Source organism: Triticum aestivum, chromosome 2A (assembly GCF_018294505.1).
Source record: "Triticum aestivum cultivar Chinese Spring chromosome 2A, IWGSC CS RefSeq v2.1, whole genome shotgun sequence".
Classification (NCBI taxonomy): Eukaryota; Viridiplantae; Streptophyta; class Magnoliopsida; order Poales; family Poaceae; genus Triticum; species Triticum aestivum.
Genome location: NC_057797.1, coordinates 5,824,512 through 5,831,692, shown reverse-complemented (window position 1 = coordinate 5,831,692; position 7,181 = coordinate 5,824,512).

Here is a 7,181-nt window from a genome sequence, read left to right as displayed (position 1 = left end):
CAATAATAAAGGTATTATTTATTTCCTTATATCATGATAAATGTTTATTATTCATGCTAGAATTGTATTAACCGGAAACATAATACTTGTGTGAATACATAGAAAAACTAAACGTCACTAGTATGCCTCTACTTGACTAGCTCGTTAATCGAAGATGGTTATGTTTCCTAATCATAGACATGTGTTGTCATTTGATTAACGGGATCACATCATTAGGAGAATGATGTGATTGACATGACCCATTCCATTAGCTTAGCACCTGATCGTTTAGTATGTTGCTATTGCTTTCTTCATGACTTATACATGTTCCTATGACTATGAGATTATGCAACTCCCGTTTGCCGCAGGAACACTTTGTGTGCTACCAAACGTCACAATGTAACTGGGTGATTATAAAGGAGCTCTACAGGTGTCTCCAAAAGTACATGATGGGTTGGCGTATTTCGAGATTAGGATTTGTCACTCCAATTGTCGGAGAGGTATCTCTGGGCCCTCTCGGTAATGCACATCACATAAGCCTTGCAAGCATTGCAACTAATGAGTTAGTTGCGAGATGATGTGTTACAGAACGAGTAAAGAGACTTGCCGGTAACGAGATTGAACTAGGTATTAAGATACCGACGATCGAATCTCGGGCAAGTAACATACCGATGACAAAGGGAACAACGTATGTTGTTATGCGGTCTGAACGATAAAGATCTTCGTAGAATATGTAGGAGCCAATATGAGCATCCTGGTTCTGCTATTGGTTATTGACCGGAGACGTGTCTCGGTCATGTCTACATTGTTCTCGAACCCGTAGGGTCCGCACGCTTAACATTACGATGACAGTTTCATCATGAGTTTATATATTTTGATGTACCAAAGTTTGTTCGGAGTCCCGGATGTGATCACGAACATGACGAGGAGTCTCGAAATGGTTTGAGACATAAAGATTGATATATTGGACGGCTATATTCGGACACCGGAAATGTTCCAGAGAAGTTTCGGATAAAACCGGAGTACCGAGGGGTTACCGGAACCCCCCCGGGGGTTAATGGGCCTCATGGGCCCAAAGTGGAGAAGAGGAGGGGCGGCCAGGGCAGGCCGCGCGCCCCCTCCCCCTCTAGTCCGAATTGGACAAGGAGGGGGGGCGGCGCCCCCCCCCTTTCCTTCCTCTCCTCTCTCCCTTCCTTCCCCCTCTCCTAGTTGGACAAGGAAAAAGGAGGGAGTCCTACTCCCGGTAGGAGTAGGACTCCTCCCTGGCGCGCCTCCTCCTGGCCGGCCGCCCCTCCCCCTTACTCCTTTATATACGGGGGCAGGGGGGTGTTGGGGAACGTAGTAATTTCAAAAATTTCCCTACGCACACGCAAGATCATGGTGATGCATAGCAACGAAGGGGATAGTATGATCTACGTACCCTTGTAGATCGCAATGGAAGCGTTGACACAACGTAGAGGAAGTAGTCGTACGTCTTCTTCCCGATCCGACCGATCCAAGCACCGTTACTCCGGCACCTCCGAGTTCTTAGCACACGTACAGCTCGATGACGATCCCCGGGCTCCGATCCAACAAAGCTTCGGGGAGGAGTTCCATCAGCACGACGGCGTGGTGACGATCTTGATGTTCTACCGACGCAGGGCTTCGCCTAAGCACTACAACGATATGATCGAGGTGGAATATGGTGCAGGGGGCACCGCACACGGCTAAGGAACGATCTCAATGATCAACTTCTGTGTCTAGAGGTGCCCCCTGCCTCCGTATATAAAGGAGCCAAGGGGGAGGGGGCGGCGGCCAGGAGGAGGGCGCAGGAGGAGTCCTACTCCTACCGGGAGTAGGACTCCCCCCCCCCAATCCTAGTTGGACTAGGATTCCCCGAGGGGGAAAGAGAGAGAGGGGGGCCGGCCACCTTTCCTAGTCCTAATAGGACTAGGGGAGGGGGGAGGCGCGCGGCCACCTTGGGCTGCCCCTTTCTCCTTTCCACTAAAGCCCATTAAGGCCCATATGGCTCCCGGGGGGTTCCGGTAACCTCCCGGTACTCCGGTAAAATCCCGATTTCATCCGGAACACTTCCGATATCCAAATATAGGCTTCCAATATATCAATCTTTATGTCTCGACCATTTCGAGACTCCTCGTCATGTCCGTGATCACATCCGGGACTCCGAACTAACTTCGGTACATCAAAATGCATAAACTCATAATAATTGTCATCGTAACGTTAAGCGTGCGGACCCTACGGTTCGAAAACAATGTAGACATGACTGAGACACATCTCCGGTCAATAACCAATAGCGGGACCTGGATGCCCATATTGGCTCCTACATATTCTACGAAGATCTTTATCGGTCAGACCGCATAACAACATACGTTGTTCCCTTTGTCATCGGTATGTTACTTGCCCGAGATTCGATCATCGGTATCCAATACCTAGTTCAATCTCGTTACCGGCAAGTCTCTTTACTCGTTTCGTAATACATCATCTCACAACTAACATATTAGTTGTAATGCTTGCAAGGCTTATGTGATGTGTATTACCGAGAGGGCCCAGAGATACCTCTCCGACAATCGGAGTGACAAATCCTAATCTCGAAATACGCCAACCCAACATGTACCTTTGGAGACACCTGTAGTGCTCCTTTATAATCACCCAGTTACGTTGTGACGTTTGGTAGCACCCCAAGTGTTCCTCCGGCAAACGGGAGTTGCATAATCTCATAGTCATAGGTAAGTCATGAAGAAAGCAATAGCAACATACTAAACGATCGGGTGCTAAGCTAATGGAATGGGTCATGTCAATCAGATCATTCAACTAATGATGTGATCTCGTTAATCAAATAACAACTCTTTTGTCCATGGTTTGGAAACATAACCATCTTTGATTAACGAGCTAGTCAAGTAGAGGCATACTAGGGACACTCTGTTTGTCTATGTATTCACACATGTATTATGTTTTCGGTTAATACAATTCTAGCATGAATAATAAACATTTATCATGATATAAGGAAATAAATAATAACTTTATTATTGCCTCTAGGGCATATTTCCTTCAGTCTCCCACTTGCACTAGAGTCAATAATCTAGATCACATCATCATGTGATTAACATCGATAGTTCACATCATCATGTGATTAACACCCATAGTTCACATCGCCATGTGACCAACACCCAAAGGGTTTACTAGATTCGGTAATCTAGTTCACATCGCTATGTGATTAACACCCAAAGAGTACTAAGGTGTGATCATGTTTTGCTTGTGAGAGAATTTTAGTCAACGGTCTTTCACATTCAGATCCGTTATGTATTTTGCAATTTTCTATGTCTACAATGCTCTGCACGGAGCTACTCTAGCTAATTGCTCCCACTTTCAATATGTATCTAGATCGAGACTTAGAGTCATCCAGATCCGTGTCAAAACTTGCATCGACGTAACTTTTTACGACGAACCTCGTTGTTGTGACATACCCTCTTAGGGTGCCTTCAGTGCATCAAGACATAACTAATGCGGTCAATTCAAATGTAATCGTCCCATCTTACAATGTTACTACAAGAAAATCAAGCCACTTTTTTAATGGTTCTATGTTTACATTACAACTTTTCTATCCATATATACAATATAAATTATATGTTTATTGCTAGCTATAGATGCAACTACACTTTTTATGAAAGTAGGTGCATAGGTTGCAAAGAAGACACTACATGACACGAGTTCATCATCTATAGCCATTGGCACTACTATGCAGGAATGGTGAGGGCAGCGTGCAGATAATCAACATGATCTCCGCATGCTTTAATAGAAGAAAGTTCATCATTGGCTCGTTGTGCTGTTGGTCTGCGTGATGGACTTGGCTCCAGGCACTAGACTGCAACAGTGAGCATGCAATATATTTCTTTAGCGGTTTCAGCATCTGGGAGCACAAGCCTCGAGTCCAGCAGATCCTGCAGACACACATCATTATTCTTGGTGCCCAAGGAGAGAGATGAGAGCGAATCGCCTGGATTGGATCCCATAAATATCTCTAGAACAAGCACTCCAAAGCTATATACATCACATTTCTCCGTCACATGATCTATATATGCTAGCTCTGCAATGAATACCAATTGATTAATAGATATGTGTTAAATAGTTCAAAGTTCGTCGTAATGATCAGAATACATTACAATTTCATGAACCTATGTATGTAGTGCAAAACCTGCAAAACTAGTTCATACGGTTTTATTTTTGTTTACCTGGGGCAATATAGCCTTTCGTTCCAGCAAGCCTTGTGAGATTTTGACCACAAAGAATTTTAGCCGTGCCAAAGTCAGAGATGCATGCTCTAAATTCCAGATCAAGCAAAATATTTTTGCTTGTTATATCTCCATGGACTATTGGTGGCGAACAATCATGATGCATGTATGCCAAAGCATGGACCACGCCTAACACAATATGTGTCCGCCTTCCCCAGTCCAACTCGACTGCCCTTCCATTGGCCCTCAGTGTTTTTGCTAAGTCTCCTCTATCCATATATTCATAGATAAGGAACTTTCCTTGACTAGAGCAACAATACCCAAATAATTTTATGATGTTTCGATGCCGAATTTGCAATAATGCCTTGATTTCACGATTGAACACTGCTTCCTTCACCATACACTCATCTTCTATCATGTGTATCTTCTTCACTGCAAATACTTCAGATGTCGGAAGTCTAGCCTTGTAGACAGATCCATATCCCCCAGTTCCTATGCAATGTTTGTCACTAAAATCATTGGTTGCTTCAACAATTTCCTTGAACACGTCTGCCCATCAAAACTCCAAATAGAGAAGAGCTTTGTTTGTGTTACATTAGTGGTGTTCATTGCATTGGGTTTCTTCCTTTCATGCCGAAGCATCAATATCCCCACAATGATAACAAGAAATATCAAAGGAGGAACTATGGCTAGTACAAGTGTGTTGTATCTTTTCCTTTTCCCTTTGCTCTGAGTTGCACTACTACAAGGGGGCAATCCTTTAACTACACCACATAGCATCTTATTATGGATGAACCACTGTATTGGAGCTTCTTGGAAGAGCTTACTCTCTGGGATTGGTCCTTCCAATTCATTGTAAGATATATCAATGGATATCAAGCTTTCCATACTCTGAAATGATCGAGGGATGGAGCCATTAAGTTCATTGTGTGAAATATTCAAGGTATCTAGCATGATCAGGCCACTAAGTTGGCTTGGTATTGCCCCATCAAATGAATTATCACTTAAATCCAACATGTATTGTAAGTTGTGCAATAACCCGAGGATGGTAGGGATGCTTCCTTTCAGGTTATTTCTGCTCAAATTTAATGAGCGAAGCTTTAAAAATTCCCAATTGATTCATGTACCAAACCACTTAGGTTATTTGATGACAAATCCAACAACTCTAGATTGGACAGTGCTCCAATTTCTTGTGGTATGCTTCCATGGAGAAAATTGTCTTCAAGACTCAACTGGAACAAAAATTTCAGATTACCAAATTCACTTGGAATATCTCCTTCGAGGTTGTTTAATGAAAGGTCAAGCACCCCTAGCTGAGGCAGTTGCCCCATACTTGTGGGTATTTCCCCCGTGAGGTTGTTGTTTGAGAGGCATAGCATGGTAAGATTACCACTTTCCGTCCAGTGAGAAGCTAATTGGCCAAATAATTTATTTGAGCTCAGATCCATATAGAGAAGATTTGGATCAACTCCCAACTCAGAAATATCTCCTGTTATTTGATTCCTTTCCAAACGAACTCTAACGAGGCTTCTGCAATGTATCAAACTTGGTGGTAGTGGTCCTGTCAGATTGTTGTCATATGTAGTAAAATTCTTGAGCCGACCTCCGGAACACAACCCAGGTGGCAACGGACCCGAGAGATTGTTACCATCAAATTGCAGATTTTCAAGATCCTTTAAGGCGCCAATTTCTTGCGGAACATTTCCAGAGAATTGATTATCATCGAGGTGTAATGTAGTGAGCTTAGTCATAATTCGAAAGATACTAGGGATAGGACCCATGAGTTGGTTATCACTGACGTACAAACCAGTGAGATTAATCAAACTCCCAAAAGTATTGGGAATAGTACATATTAGTTTGTTATAGCTAAGATCCAACTCTTCCAGATTCACCAAGTAACCTAGTTCCCGAGGAATACACCCGGAAAATGTATTATTCCACAGATACACTTTCGTAGATTCACTAGGTAACCTAGTTCTCGAGGAAGATATTGAGAGATCTTATTATCATGAAGGTAGAAGATTGTGAGCTTTGTCAAATTCCCAAAGGTACTGGGAATGGAACCATTGAGTTTGTTCATGTTAAGATACAACTCTTTTAGATTCACTAGGTAACCTAGTTCTCGAGGAATATTGTCCGAAAATTGGTTATGCCATAGGGCCAAGACATTGACGTTAATCAAACTCCCAAAGGAATTGGGGATGGAACCTATCAGTATATTTTTGCTAAGATCCAAATCTTTTAAATTTACATGGTAACCTAGTTCTCGAGGAAGATATCCAGATAAATAATTACCAGAAAGGTACAAGATAGTGAGTCTAGTGAGATTACCTAAATTTCTTGGAATGGGGCCTGTGAGGTTGTTGCTAGAAAAATCTAACATGGACAACTTATTTAGGTAGCCTAGTTCGCCGGGGATGGGACCAGACAAGTGGTTGGCAGACAAATTCAGCTTCACAAGACCCTCTAGTTCTCCTATTTGCCTTGTTATTTCACCGAAGAGTTCATTCTGTTGGAGCATTAAGTACTGCAGCTTTGTCAAGGATGCTAAAGCAGGTGATAAAGGGCCCCTTATCTGATTGCGCCGAAGAAGCAGGAACCGGAGCTCTTTGAGGGACACAATGCTCGGAGGGATCCTCCCAGTGAGCTTGTTGTGCGAGAGTTGAACGCTTGTCAGGGTTTCCAACGCCGTGAAGTTGAGGGCGTCGAGATCCCCTCTCAAACGCAGCCCACGTAGAGAGATCCCGGTGATCACCTCTTGGTGACTTACTTGATGCTTGCGGCACTTGATGCCATACCAGCTGCAGGGCCGTGTGCTAGTATTGTTTCCCCTTGACCAGGATTGCAGCTGGGCTGGGTGGCTTTGGAGCGTGGCTTTCCAGGCAAGGAGCGCTCCTGCTTGATCTTGCAGGGATGGCACTGCCTTGGCCTGGAGAAACGTGGCAAGTAGGAGAGTGAGTGAGACGAGCAGTA